Genomic DNA, 26,573 nt, shown 5'->3' on the forward strand with positions numbered 1-26,573 from the left:
AGGGAATTACAGTAATCGAGGCTTGCGAATATTAGAGATTGTAATACCATTCTGAAATCTGTGGTGTTTAGCAGAGGCTTCAGTCTGCTCAAGATTTACAATTTGTAGAAATCAGATTTGATTAGTTTGCTAATGTGAACTTTCATTGTTAAATTTTCATCAATTTGAACTCCTAGATCTCTCACTTGAGTTGCTGGGATTAACTGGCAATTTCCAAGATCTTTACCTGGTGGAATAGATTTTGGAGAGTTTTGGGTCAACCAAATTATTTCTGTTTTTTGGGGGGTTCATTAATAATTTTGTTTGTGCAAGTTTTTCTTGTATTGTGACCATATATTCAGTGATAAGTGATGCTGTTTTTTCAAATGATGTTATAATTGTAATATAGAATTGCAGATCATCAGCATATAGAAATAATTTTATATTTAGGTCTGTTAGTAATTTGCACAAAGACAGCATGTAGATATTAAATAGAGTTGCAGAAAGCGCTGAGCCTTGTGGAATGCCAGTTAAGCAGTGGAATGTGTCTGATAAGTGATTATTCAGTTTAACTTGAAAATATCTGTTTGCAAGGAATGAAGTGAGCCATTTAAGTACATTTCCTTCAATCCCTATATTTCTCAACTGTAGGCAGAGTAGATTATGGTCAACATTATCAAAGGCTGCTGTGAGATCAATCAAGATTAGGCAGTAAGTTTTATTTATTTATTTATTTATTTAACAGCTTTTATATACCGGTGTTTGTGCGGGCACAACACGCCGGTTTACAGTAAAACTTGCGAAAGGAGGAAAGTTACAAAAAACAGGGCGTGGGTGTGGGAGCAGGCTAGAAAATAAGGGGTGGGTGTGGGGGGGGGAGGAAGGGATAGCAGCTGTGAAGGTAGAGGAACGTAGCCATAGATATGGTGGAGGTGTTATTAGAGGTGTTATTAGAGGTGTTATTAGAGGTGTTATTAGAGGTGTTATTAGAGGTGTTATTAGAGTCAAAGCCTCATAATATAGGGCCGGTTAGGGATTGTAGAAGAGTTTCCATTTATTGATTCTTCCAAAATCCAAATTAGTTAGAATACAAGATTTTATTGTCTTCTAGATGAGCGTCCAATTGGGTAAGCATTGCTTTTTCAAGAATTTTGGTGATGAAGGTTAAGTTGGAGATTGGTTGTAGTGGTCCCAGTCATCAAATCTTCCTAGTTTATTCTTTAAGATTGGTTTTATAACTGCCTGTTTTAGGCCATGGGACATATGACCTTGAACAAGGGCAAGGTGGACTATTGTGATTGTAGGAGTAGATTGCAGCTAGGTAGAGAGAACAGGGTACAAATCTACACTTCTTTCATCCCTCCAAATCACATTAAATCTTCACTGATGGTATGACTGTGAATGTAAAATTGCCCCCAGAATCCACCTCACACTGAGTTATTAGTGGCCCCTTTTACAGTGGTATAAACGTTAACTGTTTGGAGAGCCTCTACAGAGGTTCTCTCTCTCTCTCTCTCTTTCTTTCTCTCCCTTCTTTTTTTTTATCATGAGAACTATTTTTGCTATATTTATCACAAAATGATGAATCTAGACCATAGTGAGGTACATATAAATATGAATAAATAAATTATTCCTGAATGGAGTGGTTGACTTCTTCTAGACAGACATTCTTTATGCAATAGGTTCTTGCCCTCACATGTGGCCACCCTGCACCTCCTACAAATTCCTGAATGTTTTGGGAACGTCTGCAACTGCTGGTGTCCCTCAGGTGGAAGAGACAGCAGTAAATGCAGTTCATAAAAGGCTTGACGACTGGCACTGCTGCTCACAAGTTGCAGACTTCTGCTAACTCAACCCCCTTTTTGTGCCTGTTACATTGTATCCAATATGCGCCGCTGTGTTATTAACAGCAGGTTAACTGCTAATACTGAAGGCATTTTCAGTATAAATAAGCACATACACTCAGAAAGGATACTTGCACTGTATTCCAATTCAAAACAAAAGTGGAATTTCAGAGTGAAAAGTTTGTAACTTATGTCTTTACTTTATAAATAGTTGATTTTTGAACTTGGTTACATTTTGTCTTTGTATTTAGTTTAAATATTGTTTAAAAACAAAATGAAAGGTTTTCAATTTAAAAAATATGGACTTTTTGGCAAAATGAGTGACATGACTATACAGAATTATGCAAATTTGCTGCATACTTGCTGCAGAATCTTGAAAAATCTGTCACAGAACACCGGGGGGTCTGTGCTTGTAGGTATTCCAAAAAAGAAACCCAATTTCTGGGAAGTACAGAGAGATGTTCATCAAAGGAAAAGAGGAGCTATCATCATACTAGAAAAAAAGAGTAAGCAATGATGAAATTAAATTTGCAATACTAGAGAGTCGACAAATTTTGCAAAATTAGATTATCTTATTAGAAGCTTATTAATCGTTTACTATTTAAATGTCAGTATGCTTTTATTAGTTTCTGGTTTAATCTGGATTAATGAACTCATAGTCCCAGCAACTGGAAATCATTCTGTTAATGAACAAAATAATATAAAAAGTGGCATAAATCAGACTTTAGTTGATCTAAACCATTAAAATGTTAACTGTTGTACTACATTGTGTCTGGGGCTCTTAGCACGCTGCAAGTGTATTCAATGACATCAAAATCAATGCATGATACAGCAATTAATGTTCTGCATTTTCTTATACAGGAGAAGTGGATTATATACCATGCAATCCATCCTTTTTCATTAAAATCTTAATCCTTTTTCTTTTTTGGCCAAATTAACTTTAGGGCCCCCCTCCCCCCGATTAGTTAACAAGAACATAATAAACCTTAGAAAGAAAAAATTAAATGTACTGTAAATCTGATTAGGAAGCGTGAGTATAATAAACTTGTTTCTGTTCTTGTTTTATCAGCATAAAAGTATTTTAACAATTTTCTGTGAGATGTATAGGGCAGGGCCGGTACAAGCTGTTTTGCTGCCCTGTGTGATAAATTACTGTGCTCCCCCCCCCCCCCCCCCCCCCCGAATCATTCAGTGTCTGTCCCGGGCCCCAGCTCCATCCTGCAATTTATAATTTTAAAAACTGACACACCCCAGAAGCCATGGATAGGGAAGGGTATTAGGTACCCTAGGCAAACCTTATAGCTTTATACACATGCCACCCCACACCCTTTACAGACACACACAATTAAATTATGCATTAATAACGAATTTTACATGACAGAGAACGTTCTAAAGTACAGTCTGCTGAGGCAAAAATATCACTTACAACCTGCATATTATATTTACAGGCACTGCTATGGTGCCAACCAGGAAACTCTGCAAGTCAGACACTTGGAGCTCCTGTTGAATTAGACTTTTTGTAATGCGTATTGGATGTGAGCTTGGCCCTCAGAAAACCCTGAATAAACAGAATTACCAATACAATACAGTAAACCTCCCATACCAAAACAACCCTAACAATCTTATCTATGAAAACCCTGCACATATTACACCAGGCCCTGGAACACCAATAAAAGATCTTATTAGGAAACCAGGCTGCTATAGATCCCTACATAGAAATTGCATGCCAGCAAAATACCTCACCTCAGTCACATATGCAGAACACAGAGAGAGACCCTGACCAAATACAGAATAAAAAGATCAGAAAGTATAATCAGAAACGTGCTGAGAAGAACTGAACTGGAACCCACAACAAGCAGCCTCTACATGCAGAGCAACAATGGAAAACAGAAACATTACCATTCTTCATTAAAAAAAAAATTAATAAAATCAAGAAATATAAAACATAATAAAATTATATTCATAAAATGAATAAATATTTCAAACAATGAATAGAACATCAATAAAATATTTCTGATGAATAAAATCTGATGAATAAAAAATCCAATATTTAAAAAATGATCTATTCCCATCCCCCCAAAATTAAATATTTTGAAAGAGCAGAATTATCAAATTACACCCAATATTTAAAACTAATAAGGATTTTAAAAAATCTGCTCTCCATACCTGTGATCTTCTAATTTCCAGTCACCCTGAGATTGTTGTGGATTAGAGGAGGTAGGGATGCCCAAATTTTATCTTCTCTCTCTCTCACAAATGCATAATAACACATTCATTCTCTAACACACTCCCACTCTCTAACATACACAGGCTCCCTCTCACTCACATTGGGGCAGATTTTAAAAAGTACGCCTGATTTTATAAGATACGCGTGTATCTTATAAAATCTGGGGTTGGCGCGCGCAAGGCTGCGCAAAATCGGCAGCCTGCGCACGCTGAGCCGCGCAGCCTGCCTCCATTCCCTCCAAGGCCGCTCCGATTTCGGAGCGGCCTCGGAGGGAACTTTCCTTCGCCCTCCCCGCACCTTCCCCTCCCTTCCCCTACCTAACCCACCTCCCCGGCCCTATCTAAACCCCCCCCTTACCTTTGTCGGCAAAGTTACGCCTGCTTTCAGCAGGCGTAACTTTGTGCGCGTCGGCCGGGAGCCCCGCTCCGTGGTCCGGTCCCGGGGGCTGTTCCGGAGGCCGCGGCCACGCCCCCAGAACGCCCCCGGGCTGAAACCACGCCCCCGAAACGCCGCACCCCGCCCCCTAAACGGCGCGTCATCTCGACACGCCCCTGACAAGCCCCCGACAGGAAGCCCCGGGACTTATGCGCGTCGGCGGCCTATGCACGCGTAAATCCGGAAGGATTTACGCACGCGGGCCTTTGAAAATCCGCCCCATTATGTATATGTGTGTGCCTGTGAGAGCCTGTATGTGATACACGGGCTTTCACCGGCACACAAACATACACACAGGCTCCAGCCACTCACAGACGTGGGCTCCTGTTATCTTCGGGTCATGGTGGGATGAGCTCCATCACCAAGGCTGGTGCAAGGGTATTAGGTGCCCTAGGAAAAACCTCAGCCATGAGTCCCCCACCAACTCATTCCCAGGGTCTTCGCTCTTTCCTCCACAGCGTCACCCCATCTCATTGCCCAGTCCTCACTCTTCCCCGCTCTCCATTCCCTATGTTACTGCTCTCCCACCCAATCCTCCAATCCTCGCTCTTGTCCCCACTCCCATACCCAGGCTTCTCTCCCACCTGGGGCCACTCTCTCTCCCTCCCTTCTCCTCTCTCCCTCAATCCCCTCCACCCAACGTCAGTCCTTGCTTTTCCTTCAGTCTGCAAAACTCCCCTCTCCCACTTAATCCCTCAGTCCCTCTCCCCCCTCCTCCTTAGCATGCACCCTTTCCCGCTCCTGCTCTGTTCCTCCCGAGTGTGCACACAGCAGATGGCATGAGCTTCTCTGCATACTCCAGGATTTCCTGCCTCTGGCTCCCAATAATAATGACGATGCTGCTGCTGCTGCAGGGGGCAGGGGCCTGAAAGGTGTTTGAACTGTGATCAGGCCCCTGCCCCCCCCCCCCCCCCCCCCCCGCCACATCGTCATTGGGAGCCCGGGGCTGGAAATGGAAGGTAAGGTTTTCACAAGCCCTGTCCATCACAGCCCCACAGACCTCTCTGATGGCCGCCAGGGGCTTGAGCACCAGCGGCTTCAGCTTCTCCATCTTCAGCTGCCGGTGGCCCCATGGCCTCTCCTGCTGCTGCCGGATCACTGCCTCCCACAGGTGTGCCGCCCCATGCAAATGAGCAGTATGTACACCCAGCACAGGAAATAATCCTTCCAAGAAGGACAGTAAATCTAAATGAGGCCCGAATGACCCCTTACATGTTTACAGTTCTGCTTGAAGGACAGACCATACAGGAAGTAAACAAATCCCAAATAAGAGTTTTTACTCTTTGGCGGAAACGTTGAAAAGAATGTATGCACATAAATCCCGGTTTACGCCTGCAAATTGGCTTTAGAAAACAATCCAGGGGATTGTGCAGGGAATAGTGTGCTCTGCATGCAACTTGATTCATCCCATGCTTCCTCCCCTTCCCCTCCCCCCACCATAGGCATTCCAGGGGCGGAGCTTAGAGCGTGCAGACCAGCACAGCCTGGGGTGTTTTACAGGACTTTGCACCCACACACTCTAGCTCTATGCAGGTTGTTGATAATTACTCTATGAAGCTGCATTCAGCAGTGACCCAAACTTTCCTGCCACAGTCAACCTAACCCAACAAATCTAATGAAGCTGGCATGAAAAACTGAATTTCCATGCGTCAGGTCCAGTGTTTAATTTTGCTAGATCAATTATGTATTTGCCATAAAGGTAGACCAGAACCTCGATATGTCCATTTATGCATTTTCTTCTTTGTTAGATTTTTATTTATAGTAACTCAGGCAGGGGTTATTAGTGCCATTGGGTAGCAAGGGGCTGGCTGGCACTATTTTTCAAAATGGTGTCCGCCAAGTCCAGCAGTATAGAGTTTGCTCTCAGGCTGCCACTTGGCCACAAGGAAGAATTTGGTGAGTCGGGAGGTGGGGATCAGGAGGGTGGGCTGGCTCCCGGATGGAGGGTAACAAAAGGGGAGGGGCTGGGGATCTGTGACCAGGGTTTTATTAAAAATATATATTTTACTGAGGTGGGCCAGCCAACCTCCGGAGACTCCTGGGGTTAGAGACAGGTTTTTGGTTTCACAAATTGCATGCACTATTTCGTAAATCAACATAAAACATAAAAGCTCTGAAACAAAATGACATGAGAAACTAAAAGAAAGCTTTTGCTGTGCAAACCCCTAAATTAGGCACTTAGAAGTGGTGAAAAACTCCTCAAAATGATACATTCTTTTCCCCATCGTTTTGGCAATAAAACAAAGTAGAATACTGAAGGACATCAACATTTGTGAGCTGTTTTTATTTTCTATAAATTTCTCTTTTCAACATGCCAAGGCCACAATTAAAATGTCAGTGTCAGTGACATGGACGTTCCTTGTATAAACACCAATAGGAGAGAAAATATGATCAGCATAGGTGGCAGTTTTATAAGACCAAGTATATCTTAGCTACTGTTCAATAGTTAATTATCTGTTGGCTTGTAAAATTATGCAGTGCAACGAGAGTCCACGGATGGACAAGGTAACCTAATCGGCTCCAGAAGTACAAAAACTGGAATATTTCAGATTTTGGTTCTTCCATTTGTTGTCTGATCAATGTATATTTAAATTTTGACTCTGAGCTTCTTGAGTTGGAAGTCATAACATAGTAACATACATAGAAAATGACAGCAGATAAAAAACAAAATGTTTCTTACAGCCTGCTCAGCAAGTGGCCACTCCATGCAGGTTACCCCCATGTTTCTATTAAGGGCAGTGACTGCCATTCTATGTAGGCTATCTCTGTCATTCTGTTAAGGGTAGTGTGTGTGTGTGTGTGTGTGTGTGTGTGTGTGTGTGTGTGTGTATATATATATATATATATATATATATCACTCTCATATTGACTATATATATATATATATATATATATATGTGGCACACACACACACACACACACACACACATATATATATATATATATATATATATGTGTGTGTGCCATATATATATATATATATGCGTGTGTGTGTGTGTGTGTGTGTGTGCCATATATATATATATATATATATATATATATATATATTCAATATGAGAGTGATTTATCTTAAAAGGATTGCATATAGTGACATAATGACAGTTAGGAATCATGTTTTGTTTATTTTAAGGTTTCCGACTCCTTAGAATTATAGCTTTCTTGTAATACCTCTTAGTTTGACCCTTTGTTATGCTCCTTTTGTCCAGGAAAAGAAACCTGTCAAAAGAATTCAAGGTAGTTTGGGAATTATGGAATAAATGAAGCCGCTAAGTGAATGACACCATGGACATCATGTGAGTACACTTGTTTTTTACCCTCTGAATTTGTAAAATACGAGCTAATATATTTTTGTTAATGAGATTTGATTGCGTAGAAACTTAAGTATGGAATTTAATTGAGCTTTGCTCCTCTGTGGTAAACATGGGTAAAGAGATTAAATCTCTAGATCAGTGATCTTAAGGTTAAGAACATAACACATCTGGTTGAATTATATTACCTATGATGGGGCAGAAACAGTTGCCTGCTGGGTTCTCCGTGTTTCTCATCTTTGGTTGTGCGCGTTAGTTTAATGGTCCAATGGTTTATTCCTAAAGACTTCTGCTTGCCACCCTCTAAGTCTGTCTTTGGCACTCAAATTCTCCCTATGACAATGAAGTCTCCCACGTTCCCTGAATACATTTCTGTTCTCAGACCCTTTTACTGGACATGATAGTTTAGATTGACGTCAAGTCCTTTTCTAAAGGCTTCATCACATAGGATGCTGTTTTTGGGATATTTAAACACTTCCCTGCAGAAAACAGTTTCAACCTGTTTTATTTGCATTATTCCATTACTTCCTGTCAGCTGTACTGGTAAACTGGGGTTTTATACCTTTCTCTACAGCAAAAGGTTTTAAATTCACATTGAGTTTGAGTGGTTATTGAAGATCCCTCTTCTTCTGGGGCGTGCCGAGAACAAATGATGGCCCTAATGCAAATGAATTGTTATGATATGTGCTTTCTACCTCGTAAGGTGCCTGCAGAGTAAGTGCTTGCATGGAAACTATTTTTTGAATTACTGCCGGTGAATGACCAAACTGTGCCACAAGATACAGATTATTTCCCGATGTGGAAGGTGAAAACGCAGGCTAGTGACAAGGCCTTGCTCAGCTAATTAATTGGGGGGGGGGGGGGCGGGGATGTGGGGTGTGTGTGACTGGCTTGGAATGTAATAAGGGGGACTTCGAGGAACACGATGTGACAAGGGAAGACTGAGTGTTACATAGGGAATATCTTCGTTTTGTTGATGGCCATTCATGGTCATGGCTAGGTATCTTGCTTTTGTTTGTGTTCTTTGCTATTTTTCCAATAGATTTTGCAAATACAAAAAAGCTGTATTTAAATATTTAGAGCTTGTCATTGGGGAAGGAATTAACCCCCAGTTTACTGATACAACTGCTGAAAAACCATGGATGCTGTTCCTGTTTCTTCTGTCATTGTCACCCATCTCTTAGGAACTCCACCCTCACAGCACCATGCCTGATGGGACCTGTATACTTTTATACTGAAACCATCTCTGTCTTGGGGTTACCTCTTTCTGTATCTGGACCCATTATTCCCCTTGCTGTTTCAGAAGTGTGTATATACCATTACACAAACTTTTTAGTAGATTAAGGCAGCTTCCTATCACTTTAGGCTAGAATTTACATATGCTACAGCTAACATATCCCAACAAAGCAGATTATTTATTTCTTTGTTTTTTATATACCGATGTTCAACTAGAGTCATCACATCGGTGTACATATAACAAAAGGTTAGACATGTTACATTGTAATAATCATAACTGTGAGAAGACTAAATGTAAAAAGAGAAGAGAAAATAAAAAATGTGTGAAAAAGAAGTAATGAGAAATAGTTAAAATGAGATTAGAAGAATAATATGATTTATGATCTTGAGTATGCTTTTTGAAAAAGCCATGTTTTCAGTTCTTTTTTAAAAGATTGTGAAGAAGGCTCAAGTCTTAAATCAGTTGGTAGGGAATTCCATAGCCTGTTGCATACTTGATTTGACTCCATCATGGATGTGATCATCACCAAGGGAATAAGGTTCATTATTGGGAAGTAAGATTCCCATGGAGGTTGTGGATATTCTATGAACTACCGGTACTTGAGAAGGGTGTTTCACTGTCATTTTCTCCTTTCATTGCACTATTATCAGAATAAACATGAAATAAAAATGCATTAATAACTATATATTAGTGAAAAAGAGGGCTCATGTGTTAGGATTTTGGGCAGTAGCCAGGTGAGGTAAACACCACTTCCAAGAGTGGCATGGGAAAGAAGGACTGGAGCAAGTGCTGGTGGTTCGGTGAGGCTGGGCAGAGTCTCTGGAGTGAGGTGCAAGCTGGGCTGAGATTCTGCAACAGACTGAGGTGCATGGAGGTAAGGGTGAACTTTAGATACACTGAACAGAGTGTGGGTATGCACGGACGTGGGTGTGGGTAAGCATGACGTTAGAGCACTGGAATTGGGTGTAACCAGAACACAGGAATAGAATGCCAGTAAGCATGGTACCGGGTGCAGGTAAGCGAGGAAGGGAACCAGAACAAGGAACACAGACTATGACAAGACAGGGACAAACCAGGACAAGGACTACACTGAGCATGCCCAAAGGAAGCCAGGCAAGAGAAGCCCCAAGGAAAAGGCAGGGGCTAGAGAACAGGGCAAGAGACCTAGCCTCAAGGGAGAGAGACCTGGAAGGCTGGGCAAGGGGTCAAGAAGGCCTAGGATAGGCTACTAGGCAAGGAGGGAAGCAGAGAGGCCAGAGGCCATGGAGCAAGGGAAGGAGGGAATCAGAAGGCCTGTAGGCCACAAAACAAGGCAAGAAACAGGTGGCTAGAGCAGGAAGCCCGAAGCACCGAGGTATGAGCTAGGCAGGGTCAAGTACTGGAGTCTGGGCATCGTGCAAGCAGGCAAGGAAGGCTGGGCCAGCCAGGGGAGAGCTCTGGTGTCAGGAGGCTGCACAGCAGCTTGAATCCTAACATCACGGTGCGAAGAAGGGTTCAGCATCGCCTTTGTTCTGAGCTAGAGGCTTGTGACGAGCTTTGCATGGCTTTCTTTGTGGGGGAAGAGCTTAGCTCCGCTCCTCTGGGTTTTCAGGCTTTTGTCGGGCTGTGCAGTTCCCCTGTTCTTACATCCCTGCGCCCAAGTCACTTAGCCCAGGCTCTGCAGAACTGGTCCTTGGCCAGGGGCCACAGGCCCTGGCTCAGCCTAATATCCATCTAATTTGTGGACCCTGTCCACCAGGTGATGTCATTGAATGATGACTGGGGTTTCTCTCATTAGCCCTCCCCCCCACACACACACACGCGCACACGCACGCATGCACACACGCACACAGGCACACAGGCGCACACGCAGGCACACGCACACGCACATAGGGCCGGATTTTAAAAGGGTTACGCGCGTAAGGTATGCGCGTAACCCTTTTAAACCCCCTTGCGCGTGCCGAGCCTAAGTCCCAGGGCTTGCAAAAAGGTGCGGTCAGGGGCGTGGCCGGGGGGGCGCAGTTTCAGATCGGGGGCATGTTCCGGGGGCATGGCCAAGTGCCCCGACACAGCGGCCTGTGTCGGGGTTTGCTGCGCCGGCGCGCGTAACTTACTACTGCCCGGAGGCAGTAGTAACTTTTCAGATAAAGGTGGTGGTGGTGGGGGGGGTCTGTATAGGGCCGGGGGGGTGGATTAGCAGGGGAAGGTGTGGGGGGTGGTGAAAGGAAAGTTCCCTCCGAGGCCGCTCCGATTTCGGAGCGGCCTCGGAGGGAACGGGCAGCGCGCGCAGGGCTCGGTGCGCGCAAGTTGCACAAATGTGCACCCCCTTGCGCGCGCTGACCCCGGATTTTATAAGATACGCGCGGCTACGCCCACATCTTATAAAATCCAGCGTACTTTTGTTTGTGCCTGATGAGCGAACAAACGTATGCGCGCGCGCTGTCTTTTAAAATGTCCCCCATGTATCCTTTATCCAGCTCAGGAGCTGTGATCACTGACTCCACAGATCCTTAGTCCCAGGAGACTCGGGTTGCAGAGAGCTGGCCTGGGACTCAGACCAGCAAGTCCCAGGGGCCGGTCCTGAATGGGAAGCTTATCCAAGCCAGAGTCCGCTCCTTTCTTACAGGCTGCAGAAGCTTCATTTCCATGCACACAGAGAGAAGAATGATGAGCCTGTTTACTTACAGAGGTTTTTCAGTCTGTATGCATAAATCTTATAAATGGCTCATTTAAATGTTCTTTCTCAGTTCCCAGTAGAGATGTGTGGATAAACAAATGTTTGAAATATTCATTCCCTGCATAATCAGACACCGCAGCCAATGAGCGGCCAAGATAATCTTAGCACAAGCCTCAGTGATTCGGGTACAGGCTTTGTGAGCAGCGTGCAATGCTTCTGCCAGCGTCTCCTAAACATTTGCACAACCCAGCAATTTACAGTGGGCTGGATATAGTTTTTCATTTGTGACACAAATCTGTCAGTTTTCCTTAATCCCAACAGGAAATGATGCACTGAGACAATGATAGTAGGATACCACTCATACAACCATTTCAGCTGCAAACAAAAATCTTCATGGCACTTGCCAAGGAGCTTGAACTTATTAAGCTGCCTTTTGGATCTATTCAATTATAGGTCCTATCAAATTATCCATTCTTTTTTCTTTTCTGGCAATTGCCATAGTATTTTTATTTATTTTATTTAGTTAAAATATTTCCTGACCACCTATCACCATTTCTAGGCGGTTCACAAAGAACATTCATAATCATAATCATAAAACAAACAGACATGGGATAATAAAAGAAAACACAAACATTACAGAAAAAAAAAAAAAAAATTGAAGAGAACCCAGCCTCAGAAACTAATAGCAATCATCCATATTAATTTGGATCTGACTGCCCGCTACTCTCTTCTTTCTCCTCCATTTCTTTTGAGCCATCATATGAAGCTATGCCAGAAAGTAAGACTCACCCAGACACCATGGAGCAAGCTTGCTCAAAGAAGAAGGCTTTAACAGATTTCCTAAATTCTAATAAGGAAGACTCAGTCTTTACAATACCTGGCAAGGAGTTCCAGATGGTTGGGCCCTCAAATATAAAAAGTGCGTTCTGTAAACTCGTCTAGTCAGACTTCCCTCAATGATGGACTACAGAGCAGGTTCTTATTCTCGGAGCGTAATGATCTCAGTGGTTGATACAGTTTTAAGACTGCATTGAAAGAAGGTGAAACCAGACCCTGAATCCCCTTGGACACAAGCATCACCACTTTAAATTTTACGTGCCAGATTACAGGGTGCCAAGGTGGGGGAAATATGCCCTTGAAGAGGTATCCCAGCAATAATGCATGCCTCGTTAACAGATTGGATATTTCATGGTTTCAATTAAACCTGAGGTCATAGGGATGTGTCAAACGGACATATACTTCAGAAGATTAGAGACGGGAGTCTGCCTTTACATATTTAAGGTATTAAGACTATGCTTGTAGGGGTGAAGCAAAGATTCATACTGAATAAGCCGAGTTGCAAGAAGCTTTTCCAGGTAAGGTTACTCAGGTATCTTTAGTTGGATATTCAGCAGAACATAACCGGCTATAGGCCTTCTGCTGAAAATACTCAACTGTTGTTAACCTGGGCAAGTTGTCTAGATAACTTTAGGACAGCCCTCCAACATGACCAGACTTACCTGGATAACTATCATGATAGTACACTGAATATCAGCACTAGCTGGCTAAGGTTAAGCCCCGCCCATTCAACTCCTCAGACCCACCTCTTTTTTTATCCAGCTACATTTTGCATGGAAAATGAGTTACCCGAACAATATTTAAATGGAGAGTGGGGGATAGAGGAGTGTGACAATTTTGAAATCAAAGATTTGTTCAAGTAACTCCTGAAGTTACCCAGAACAATCTTTTGAATATGGACCTCTTAGCGCTTCACTTACATGGTCATAATTTGGCTTCCTAAATATAGGAGGACTTTCAGCCAGATTTAAGACCCTGAATGTTCAGCTGAAAGTTTCACCAAATCCACGTGGCTGTGACAAGATTCTACTGTCCCAGACCACTACCAGATTCCTGGAAACACTGCTGACAGACTGGTAGGTGCAGTAAAACAGTGTCTTATTTCATCTAAGGCACCAAGTCAATGCAAGCATGCACAACAGGAGTTAACTCCATGCAGTGCCCCCAAAAACATTAGTGCACTGTCAGACCCCAAGCAAAAGACTTCCCAGCTTTTATCTCTTAAGTTGCATTGAAAAACACTAACCTTCCCTGATCTCCCTCTGACTGGCCCATGCTTCCTCTCTGAGGACTTCCTGGCCATCTGCTGGTCCCTTGCCTCTCCTGGCACTTTCCCTAGACCTTCTGTTACCTGTTGCTCTGAGAATTCCCTCGGTCTTCGAGCCATTCTCATTATTTTCTCAGTAACTCTTTTATTATTATTAATTATTATTATGAATTCCTCTCTGGTTACTAATTCCCCTTTGACTGGTTCTAGCCTAGGACTCTTTAAAGCAACACTTCCCTGCAGTCTGTTGCTTCCTGTCCCTCCTGGCTGTAAAGTCCCCCAGCAACTTCCTGTTCTCTCATTCTCTGTGTCATATTCTGGGTCTCCTACACAGCCCTTCCTGCCTTCGACAGGCCAAACTTCTCTGTCTCTCAGGGCTGCTTCCATCCGTGTGAAGACCTTGCTTCATCACAGAAGCTAAAACCTGACCTGTATTTAGGATTGCTGTTCGTTTGCCAAAAGCTGGAAATCAGTGTTTGCTGGACCCACGCCCACCCCTCACCCACATTCGTTTTTACTTCCTACATTTTTAAATGGGCAACTGAGCATGCTAATGGCAAAATCCTTTGAATACAGAATTAGCGGAGATCTGAAATCGTACAGTCTCAATAATTCAGAAACAGGTTTTATTCTGTAGATGTGGCCCCCGGAATTGTGGGTGGAATCAGAGTAGACGTGGACTTTGGAGGTTCTTAGATCTGTAAAGAAGGGTCACATGATGGAGCAGCGGCTTAGGTTAGTGCAAGCAGAGAGCTTTTTTGTTTTATGATTAGAGCCTTATAATCTAATGTTGCAATCCTGCTGCCTGGAATGCAGGGCAGATTTAGATCCATACCTAGAACCCAGTAAGAGCAATGCCAGCGTCCTGTTTCATGGGCATGAAAAACATGTTTTCCAGTTAAGACGAAGGAAAACATCGCATGATGCCTTATCCAAAATGGAATCAGCAAAGAAGATCGATGCCGGATGTCTTTAAAGTGTTTATTACAGTGGAGACGGCATCTGTCTTCTTTGTTGATACCATTACAGCCTTCATAGATCACCTTGCTTTGTGGGCTTATCCAAAATGGAGGCGTAAGAGATACGTGGCCTTAGGTCTACAATGGCAGCAGGTGGGGAGGAGCACTATGGCTATTTGATGAAATTAACAAATCGGTACAGGAGTGGTAGGGGGATTGTTAACCTGACTTGGGAAGGGTCCAGGGCATAGCAACAGGGATGAGGATATGAATCAAGGAAAATGCATAATCATCTGTGCTACCTACCTCAGAAAACTACTTCTTTTTTTTTTCATTTTATTTTTTTAAAGAACCCCAGCCAGGGTAATTTCAGGGGTGACCAGGGACGACTGTCCTGGCTCCACTCTGCTCTGTTAGCCCGATCTGCAATGTAATCATTTCAGTGCCTGGTGTTGCGTTTATGTCACTGGAAAGCCCCAGAGGATATTCCGGAAAGCTCTACAAGGCCCCTACGTTCTGCAAGCCTGTGGAACAGGGGTTACAATATATTCCAGTCACATAATGAACTCTCTTCAATGTTCAATCAAGCTTTCTTCTGACTGCACTGCTGGAACATGAAACGTAGCGTTCTAGGGATAGGTATGATTTAGTGCTGGAGACAAATCTTAATATTGCTTAGTAAATTATGACATTTTGCTTTAATTCATTGCTCAAGCAACATTTAATATATTTTGTGGAAATGGTATTTCATGGCTACTGGACACTAACAAACAATGTTGAGGAGGCCGTCAAAATAAAGTCAAACTGGAGAATTCCACTTTTTCTTTTATTCTGGGCTATGTTTCCTAGTCCAGCAATCAGATGAACACAGTGAAGGCTGACTGGCTCCATTTTGTACAGCAAACATATACCTCAGTCTGCCAGCACCATTTGCAATAGAGGTGGCTGTGGAGAGGCAGGAACCAGGGATTACTCCTGACCCAGGAGGACATTTTCAGGAAGAGGATAAAAGGTTGGGAAGGATCTGGGATGGGGGGGGGGGGGGGAGAGAATTTGGAAATGGTGGTGATCTTTCTTTTTAATAAATAAAAATTACATTTTATCATTTTTCTTTTATTTTCTTTTAAAAAGAGAATGAAACAAAAGATGAAATCTTGCAAAATTTAGAGTTTTGTTTCCAACAAAATTATATCCTGAATTTTAAAGCAGATATTGAAATAAAGACTTTTTATTTTTATTTTGAGAAAATGGATTTTCCAACAGAGAAGTCTCTCTCATGCCCTCATCACAAGTCAGTCACAACCGGGCCGATGCAGCTTCAGGCGCTGATGTCAGCGCTCTGCTAAAACGCATGGCTGGGCACGCATTTTGGACGCACTAGAGATACGCCTGATGCAGTACTGGGATCAGCACACAGCTAATGTATAATTCTGCCTGCTGGACTAGGCCTTACTAAATTTGTGCCAGCGCATGTCACATAGGTGCCGCAGGACAGCGTGAGCTCAGTTGCCAGCCCAGAGCTATGGAATTCCCCGCCAGAAGAACATTGGTTGGGAAGGGGTTCAAATGCCCAGGTACAAGTACTGTATATGAGCGGTCAGGGGAAGAATTACTCATCTCATGCGGTATTGTTACAAGATGATGTTGTTGTACCTGGCTGTTGAATTAATAATAAAAATATTCAAACAAACAAAAAAAAGCCTTCTACTTGACTGAAACACCCAATTCCCTATGACTCATAATAATTCTTGATCAATCCCCCCCCCCCCCCCCACCATATGAATGTCTATCAACCTTGTAACATTTATTTTATTTATGAATGTCTCACCTGTAAACCATTGTGAACTAGTGATTCTCACATGGTATATAAAACATTCAAATAAAATAAATAGAATAAATAAATATGGGCCTAAGTCAGCGAGAAGTGAAGGACATGAGAGGATGGCTCACTTGCGATATATGTGTGGTCTGTGTGGAAACCAACTACAAAGGAAGGTGCAGACATTGATAAGAAATGATTGATGTCTTCCTACAAGCTGCGGGGAGATAGTACGGAAGGAGAGAAACATTTGGACAGAGAATGAATGTTTGGGTGCAGGTGGTCTAGGGAAAGGAAGCCAGGCCAGAATGACATGTTTAGAAATGATCAATACTTGGCAAAGGTACCTAGAAAAAAAATGGATATAAGCCTTGTAGGATTGTGACTTGGGCAAGGATGATCTTAAGGGCTTCTGATAATTTGCAGTCTATGCTTATCCTTCCCAGACACTTCTATTGTAATTGGCTGTCATTTATTTACCAAAATAAACATCTTACTAAATTTCTAAATTTTCTCGGAGTCTCGTGCATGGTATATAGGGGCTGAAACCACACACTAATAGCACTCATCACATGTAAATTTCATGTAGATGAGGCCTGGGGGCTGGCATTAAGGCTTGCCATAGTCAAGGGCTCTACCAAAAAATCAAAAATCCTTTCTGTGGTTCCTCCTAGTAGTACTGTCGCAATACAAAACAGGAGGAACCACAGAAAGCAGCATCGCATTAAAATAAAATCTTGGAAAAAAAACCCAAATTCTGGACGCCCAACTTTCATGCACAGTATACACAATCCAGGCCATGTCTACTGTGCATGTTTGTTTTGTGCCAGCAGCTGCAGGAAAATGGATGCTCTTATTAAGCATCCATTTTCCTAACCCGCACTGACAGCCATGTCTGCCTGATATGCAGAGGAGGCGCTAGGGATGCACAATTTCCCCTAGCTCCTCTTTCATGCGGCAGCTCATTACCCTATTGCATCGCATGCCTGGGAGCGGGGGGGTGGGTGCGCATTAGGAAAGCGGGCGCTCTTTTATTCACGTACAGGTATTGCATTGGCCTGAAGGTGTGCAGCAAAATTCAGGACAGTTTTGGGTTTTTTTCATTTCACAAACAACCTTTCAAAAAAATCCAACGTAGCATGACTGCCATCCCTCTGGCTAGGAAATGTCACAAAGTTTAGGAGTTAGAAATATGCTCATCCATGTTGAATATTCCAGCAATCAGGAAAATTAACTTTCCCTGGTTACTTAGTGGAACAAACCCGGATGCTGCTGATTATATTAGGATAAAGTTACCTGGATAAGGTACCCTCCTAACTGGAACTGGTACATTTTTTGACCAGAGTCGGCTAACTCTGTCTGGGAGGACTCGCCATCCAAGCTGCCCAGGAATGCTTCCAGCATTGCGTCTTTGCAGCTCGGCACATTTGTACAGGGAACCAGAATTCAGCTGGGGAACAGGGGGAAATATTCAAATCTTGGGTTTTATATGGACAAGACCCTTTGTCCTGCACTTTAAATTTGGATTGCAAACTTTGGAAGATTGCATTTTGAATTTAAAGCAAAGCAGAAGATTTCTGCCAGTGTCACAGAGCATCAACGTGCTCAGTGTGTTTGAACCACTGAAACCGTTCTCTGCCCCAGGAGTAAGCCTGATGCCTGTGAGTCTGAGATTGTACAGCAGGGATGAAGATGCAAACAAACCTGGAGCTGCAGTTGCTTATTGTAAGCATGAAAGCTAATGGAATTAATGCAGCACCAAAGTATTTCTGAGTATTTCATGGCAAACATGACGTTTCAATGTACAACTTTGTTTTAACATTCTGTGAAAAACAGAAGCTGAGATTATATTACTCAAGAGGATTTTCATAATGAGCGACAAAAGCCTCCTCGTGTGTAGCATTGATCATAAAGCATTATTGTCATTAACAGTTAGGGAAACTTGCTTTTTATTCAAAGCAGTGGCATGCATTATAATTTTTTTCTACAAATATGTTGATAACTATTTGCATTTGCATAGTGTGTTTTATTCAGTCATTATTCAAATAGCGTTATTACTGCATTTTTTTTTCCACCACCACCTCTGGAAGAGAAAGCCTTGCTGACAGTTATGTTTACTGTTCTGAATGGCAGCTTCTAAAGAGAGGCACAGGGTGGCAGAGAGCTAGATAATTGGATTAGAGAGAGGCTTCGCAAAGTCGCATGTATTTTATGTGCGCACTGAATTTTGCATGCGCACTGAATTTTTCCTTTATGCAAAATTAAAGGCTTGTGCAAAAAAAAAAAAAAAAAATTTCACCATGACACAATAAGAAAACAGCGCAAAAAATGCTGCCGATATTTAAATTATGCCAAACATGGTACAAGTTTTTCCCCTAAGCATGAATTTGTTAAACCATACAAATTTGAGCAGAATGACATTTTAGGATGTGCGCATCTGCATCTGTGGCCCTCGTGTTGCCCACTAACATGTTCTGAAACTTTGATGTGGATAGGACACCACGCAAAAAGATTATTGGGGAGGACATTAGGGTTGCCAACTGGCCAGTATTTGGCCTGGCTGGCTCACTAGTTGGATTTTTTTCAGGAAGACCAGCGACCGGCAGGACCTTTAACCCAGCAGTGTAAATGTTGGTGATCCCTCAAAAGCTCCTTTCAGGGACAATCTCTAAAGATGCATGGGCTGGGCCTGAGCCGGTACAGTACATGCTTTGCTCCCAAATCCCATGATAGCCCCTCCCCCTTCTGGCTTCCTATAGGAGGAGGTGAGTCCTGGAAGCAGAGGGCACCCAGCGCGACTTTGGCCAATCTCACTGGTTCTGTTTCTACCTTCAGGCCTAGGGCTAAGCCCGCTTGCTTACCAAAAGGGTCTGCGGGCCAAGAAGTGGGAGTATGGGATGGGAGAAGATCAGGGGAGGGGGATGTAGGGAGGTACTGGCCATTTCACTTTTATTTCTGAAAGTTGGCAATCTCAGAAGGTGCACTCACACCTATACTCACACACACACCTACACTCACACCTACACTCACACCTACACTCACACCTACACTCACACCTACACTCACACACACACCTACACTCACACCTACACTCACACCTACACTCACACACACACCTTCACACACCTTATAAGCTTTATTTTCCTTTCAAAAGTAGAGTAAAATGGCTGACAAATGTGATGGAGGAAAAATGGTACCATAGCTTGGATAATATCACATGGCACAAGATGAGATTTTTCAGGACTTTTCAGAGGATCAGTTATTCCTTCATGAAAGATTATACAAGTCAGCCAGCCCTTTATGAAGACTTCCATGCTGTAGGATCTGGATTCAAATTGGAAGCACCATGCACAGGGTCAATAAGCTTTAGATGCAGTCAGCACTGTACAACTTTTTATTGTGAGGCTTTTTTTTTTATCAGTTTCTTATTTGGGGGCTTTGGCTAGCTGTGCTTCATTCAGTGAGACAGCTTTTATTATCTCAAAATAATTTAAGAATGGGGTCCTTCAGAGCACAGAGGAGATCTACTCTTCCAGCACATCACTGGTGGCAGTAGAAAATAACAAGCCACTTGAAAGCCTACAGCGTTGCTTTTGGAAATTCAGCACAAAGTAAAGGCCCTAGAAGGAGGATGGTAGCACACCCTGAGTGCATGACTAGTGGAGCCAACCCTGGTTACAGAATTAATTGAATGCATCCAGTAGTACAGAATTTACTACACTACCTGTGCTCTTCCCTTCTATTTAACCGTAAATAGCACAATTCCTAATCTCTTGTTGATGCTTATCTGGGCTCGCCTGCTGAATACACAGAAAAATAAAACAATTGTTGTAAAACAGCTAGGAATTTTCTTCCAAAAGTAGTAACAAATGAATACGACTGGCAAAATAAAGTATGCATTATATAGTCTCTGACAAAGAAGAACTTTTTTAGGAAAAGTAAACAGTATATGGAAGATAATCCTACTAAACTATTTTAAACTGTTCAGATGCAGATATTCCCTGATGGATCATGTGTGCACACTCAGATGCATAGGAAGACTCACTTTTTCATTGTCATACTCATTCAGAAAGGTGGCTAAATGACTGAGAAATGCTGCGATCAGGTATCATGAAGTATGGTAAATATTCATTGTCATAGCAGAAGAACCTTGCCCTAAGGAAATCAGCAAATGAAACAAAGGTTGAAGACATTAATCGCTGCTTCCTCATGAAAGGGGTCGATGCATTTTTTGTTAATCACAAAGTCCATATTTGTTTAAGCAAGGATGGAAGTCTGTCAATACTTCAGTTATTATTCTTTATCCTGTAGCCCATGCCCACATATTATAGATAAAGGTCAATATTCTTTAGAACTGCTTTCAACTTTTTATCAGGATATGGTCACTGGAAGAGTCATCTGATGAGGAATCAACTGATTGGATCTGACACAGCTTGGGTTGTTCCAAACCACAATGTAATGCACAGCTGTGCATTATGGATAGTAACAATACTAAATGCCGGCAGATAAGGACCAGCTGGTCCTCCCATTCTGTCCAGTTGTCTTCCTCTCTTTCCACTTTGGGAGAATAAGCATATAAATTTGCATATTTAAATCAATACCAGTTCCCGTCTCTCTCATGGTTTTTACCCAACCTCTTAACCCCATTCCTACTGGTGACCTCCATATTTGTTCCAAGCATATTTACATTCTGTTACATAAAGATCTCCAGAAGTAGGCGATTCCAGACATTCTCATCTTCCACATTGATTCTTACAAGCCACATGCACTGCGTATGTTGTGTAGCATTATAGAAATGTTTAGTAGAAGTAGTAATCCAAAACTGGTGGCCTTCCCATGTCATGCAACTAAGCTTTGGAATAATAATATTTATAATCTTTGACCCCCTTGGAGGATCAGTCCAATTTTCACTTTCATTTTTATGCTCTGAAGTCATAGAAACATTTTACAAATAACCTATTGTCTTTTACATCTTTCTTCTCATGAATTTAGCATTTATACTGCTGAGAATTTTACATAATCTTTAGTTTGCCATGGACTGTATATAAAAGTGTGGCTGAGTGGACTGGCACAGGGGATGCTGTGTGTTTTGTTTTTAAATCTGTACCTCGAATCCAACTTGGTAATGGCAAGGAACCTAGGTGGCCTATGTAAATGAGTTGATGGCCAGTCTTAGTCCAACTATCAATGTACAGAAGTCCATGGTCATCATATATGCAAAAAAAGTGTAATTGGCAGGAATGTATGTCAATGAGGTACAAATATATAGTTCATGGGATACTTACCATAGCTCAGATCCTATTATGTTTGTACAGATATAATTTGTGTTCTATGTCCGATTATGTAGATGCCAAAATAATTGATGGGCTCTTGGCTTTGCATGAACATTTTCACTTTGATTGTTGTCATGATAGAATTGGCAGGATCTAAAGGGACATCACAATATGCTTCACAGCATTTCTGTTTAACCTTGCTATGCTTAGTGCCTGATAAATCCCATGTCCCGTACTCTTAGCAGGCATCCACAGTGTAACTCAGTTCTTCTTCCTTCATTCCCTTAGAAGTAAAACGTGATCTCATCATTTTTCAGAAACATTTTTATGCTCCGTATGCAGTCTTCAGTTTGACAGCGCCTCCCAGGATACATTCTTATGAGCAAACACTGCCAGGAAGCTTAAAAATTGTAAGGGATTTACCTTTTAACCCAGGCAGGTTCTTTCCTGCACAGTACCTTCCCTTTCTAATGCCCTTAAAGTTGGAGACACCTAGAACTCAATCTGTACAGCTGCAGCATGTCTTCCAAGTTTCTCAATAGGGGACTAGAATAAATCAACCCTTTCATTGGATAAAAAAGAATAATAGAGATTACTGTTAAATATTTGCAGTTTATAGAAAATGTAAATCTGTTAGGTCATCCTTCTTCATGAGTTGTGTTTAAAGAATAAGAAGTAGGTAGATCTTACAAACTGTATTGGCGCCTCTACATTCTGCATATTTATATTGTGGTGATATATATGTTACTCTATTGCCAATATGAGTTTTTAGTCTGTGGTTCCCTGCTGGTTAATCACAAATCTAGATTTTATACTTGTTATAAGAGATAGTGAAGGAGAAAAGAGAATTGATTTTCTCAGAGAGATCTTTCCAACATGATATTGAGTTGACTTATTACCTTTTGGCGAGAATTGATGTTTTTCTGCTTGGTTTCAGAAGAGGACTCAGGCTACCCTTTTTCTAGGGAAGACCACATGCTGATTTAATTGTTGCTCAACGGTACTTTAAGTTGGAAAAGCAATGTATTTGTTTTGTCTTTGGGAATTGACAGCTTCCGTCTATTAATGCATGCATTCCATAGGACTATCTGCAGATGGTCAGGATGCAGGGCTTTTCTCTTTGTTTAGATGAGCTAAGGGTAAGACCTTGCTGGCAGAAAATAGACAAGGAAGCCGGGGCTGCAGGAAACACAAGCCTGGAGTTGTGTGATAATAGAAATGGAAGCATGGAATGGGGTAAAGGAGAAGGAAAAAGGGAAGGGACATGGAATGGAAGGGGGAGGAGGAAAAGTATGCAGGGAAGGAATATACAAAATTAGAAAATTGAAACACTGACTAATTTCAAAATGTTAATAGTTGAATTGCAGGGGTTTTGTTTGTTTTGTTTTTTGTTTTTTTTATTAGTGAGAGAAAGAAAACCACATTTCCAAAGAATGAATTTAAGGCATGCTCAGGTAATGAGCTTTTTGTCTTAGTGTTACTACAGCACTTTCTGCAAATTGTAAACCTTCAGGTAATCACAATACAATTTTTATACTCTGCAATTATCCTTAATTATAGGTCTAGACAACTGTTCATTAGGCTAAAAGGAAGATAGTAGCTGTTCTTGGTTAAACAACCGGTGAGCTCTCAAATTCTGTAGATCTCATGGTAACTCTAACTGTAGTGGCTGAAAATAAAGTGAATCTTTAATTGCCTATTTTGAAATATTTTCATACTCACTGTAGTGCCATCCTGAGGGCTGATGGGGAACTTCCATCCATTTTGCACAGTATTTGATTGTTTTTTAAATTGCCTCTAAATGCTCCTTCAGTGAAAACTGGCTATTTAAGTAATACAAACGAAGACTAAAGCATCAATGTTCTTTAAAGTTTGATCAGTTTCATTGCAAGGTAATGCTTAATTTTTTTTCTACATCCTTCTCTCTGTACTGGGGATTTGTGGTATTATTATTTCTTTCTTTCTCATTAAGGATTTAAAAAGCCTCATGTTTGCTGCAGAATCCTTATTAGTGTTGGTTCAGAAGATACCAATTGTTTTGTTAACTTGAATTTGTATTTGAAAAATCATAAATTTGACAAGAGAAGACAGCAGAATGTGTGCTGTGGCACTTTCACACTTATCTGCATGCTAACCATCACTTGAAGTTGTGATATCAACATGACACTTGCAAAAGCCTGACACTGCACTCGCTGTGTATTTTTTCATGTAAAGACAATCACATCTCAGCATAATTTGTATGACGTGTAGACGTTGTAGGACATGTTTGAGCTGAAGTGAAAGAAGTAGGGTAGCACACTCCAAAATACTCCCAGTTCCCCAAGAAGGATCCCAGAGGCAGAAAGTTCAGGGCCTGAATGAGATGTTGATGCAGAAAGGAGGTTTTTGGATTCATTAAGAACTGGGGAAGAGGGAAGGAGTAACGGGATACAGAATTAACTCTCAGTATCATGTCTTCTTGAGAACATAAGAACATAAGAAATTGCCATGCTGGGTCAGACCAAGGGTCCATCAAGCCCAGCATCCTGTTTCCAACAGAAGCCAAACCAGGCCATAAGAACCTGGCAATTACCCAAACACTAAGAAGATCCCATGCTACTGATTCAATTAATAGCAGTGGCTATTCCCTAAGTAGATTTGATTAATAGCCGTTAATGGACTTCTCCTCCAAGAACTTATCCAAATCTTTTTTGAACCCAGCTACACTAACTACACTAATCACATCCTCTGGCAACAAATTCCAGAGCTTTATTGTGCGTTGAGTGAAAAAGAATTTTCTCCGATTAGTGTTAAATGTGCTACTTGCTAACTTCATGGAGTGCCCCCTAGTCCTCCTATTATTCGAAAGTGTAAATAACCGATTCACATCTACTCGTTCAAGACCTCTCATGATCTTAAAGACCTCTATCATATCCCCCCTCAGCCGTCTCTGCTCCAAGCTGAACAGCCCTAACCTGTTCAGCCTTTCCTCATAGGGGAGCTGTTCCATCCCCTTTATCATTTTGGTTGCCCTTCTCTGTACCTTCTCCATCGCAATTATATCTTTTTTGAGATGCAGCGACCAGAATTGTACACAGTATTCAAGGTGCGGTCTCACCATGGAGCGATACAGAGGCATTATGATATTTTCCATTTTATTAACCATTCCCTTCCTAATAATTCCTAACATTGTTTGCTTGTTTGACTGCTGCAGCACACTGAGCCGACGATTTTAAAGTATTATCCACTATGATGCCTAGATCTTTTTCTTGGGTGGTAGCTCCTAATATGGAACCCAACATTGTGTAATTATAGCAAGGGTTATTTTTCCCTATATGCAACACCTTGCACTTGTCCACATTAAATTTCATCTGCCATTTGGATGCCCAATCTTCCAGTCAAGGTTCTGCCAAGAGTATCATCCAAAAGAACTTTCCTAATGTAAACTTGCTAATGGCAAATCTTTATTAATAATGAAGCTACTAAGCTGTTCCATTGCACATCACATGAAAACAGGACTCTGTTCCTGTGACCTACCTGACACTGGAAGAGAAAGGCCAGCCCTCACATTTGGCACTTGCAAACTTCCTTTGCAATGCCAGGTGGCTTTTATTATGAAATAAGAAGGATGCCTTGCAGTCCAATCAGGTGAATTCTTCTGTACTTAGTGCCTGATATCTGAATATAAGCAGCCAGAATCACAACAAAGACGGATTGATGGGTTTTTGGTTTTTTTTTACCTGGTGGGATTTGAAAGTCAGACAAGCACTTTGTTTGCAGCTGAGTTTTGACATAATTTAGTCCTAAGGAAATAATTTGATTTTGCCAGGGTCTAATGGAGAATCCATGGCAGCGATGTAACTTAAATTTAAGTTCGAGGATATCTCATGAAACCTTGCTCTAAAGTTCTAACCATGCTGTAGAGCTGCTTTTCTCCCCAGTGAAGGAACAGGCTGGCAGCAGCAGCAGAGGAGGAATGACCCATGGACCCTGACTGACTGGTCTGTGTGTGTGTGAATGGGAGCCTGCAGGGGGTGTGTGTGTGTGTACATATGCATGCATGGGAGCCTTCCTGGTGTGAGCAGGATATGTGTGTGTGAGTGAGAATGGAAACCTGCCTCGGATTTGGGTGGATGTGAATAGGAGCCTGCCTGGTGGGTGTAAATGAGAGCTTGTCTGGTGTGTGTGTGTGTGAGAGAGAGAGAATGGGAGCTCCCTGGGCTGTGTGTGTGTGAGAGAGAGAGAGAGAATGGGAGCTCCCTGGGCTGTGTGTGTGTGAGAGAGAGAATGGGAGCTCCCTGGGCTGTGTGTGTGTGAGAGAGAGAGAGAGAATGGGAGCTCCCTGGGCTATGTGTGTGAGAGAGAAAATGGGGGCTGCAGGTGGATTCCAAACACCAGCAGCTGAAATGAAGATGAGGGCCTGGGGCTGCTGGTAGATCCCAACCAAAGAAAAGCTGGAGGGTTTGTCTGAGAGGGAGCATATGTGTGTATGAGCCTGTGTGTGTGTGTGTGTGGTACACATATAAGAAAGAGAGAAGATAGTTTGTGCATCCTACTCCCACTAATCCACGACAATCCCAGGGTGACTGGAAATCAAAAGTTCCCAGGTATGGAGAGCGTGAATTTTTAAAATCCTTTTCAGTTTTATTTTTCAGTTATTTGCTGTGTCTGCAGTTTTGAAATATATTATTGGTGTTTGGGACATTTAAAAAAAACAACTTGTAAATGCGTTTTTAATTATTTGATCTTTTAT

At 42.1% G+C, this 26,573-nt stretch overlaps 1 protein-coding gene across 6 annotated transcripts in view; it reads left to right on the forward strand.

Moving 5' to 3' along the window:
* The window catches only part of LRRC4C (leucine rich repeat containing 4C), a 983,140-nt gene that overhangs the window by 517,150 nt on the left and 439,417 nt on the right, over positions 1–26,573 (forward strand). For all 6 annotated transcript variants that reach the window (XM_029582724.1, XM_029582719.1, XM_029582720.1 and 3 more), the window contains exon 3: positions 7,692–7,778. The gene's annotated coding sequence lies outside the window, so the exon portion shown is untranslated. The remainder of the gene's footprint in view (positions 1–7,691; positions 7,779–26,573) is intronic.

Source organism: Rhinatrema bivittatum, chromosome 17 (genome assembly GCF_901001135.1).
Source record: "Rhinatrema bivittatum chromosome 17, aRhiBiv1.1, whole genome shotgun sequence".
NCBI lineage: Eukaryota > Metazoa > Chordata > Amphibia > Gymnophiona > Rhinatrematidae > Rhinatrema > Rhinatrema bivittatum.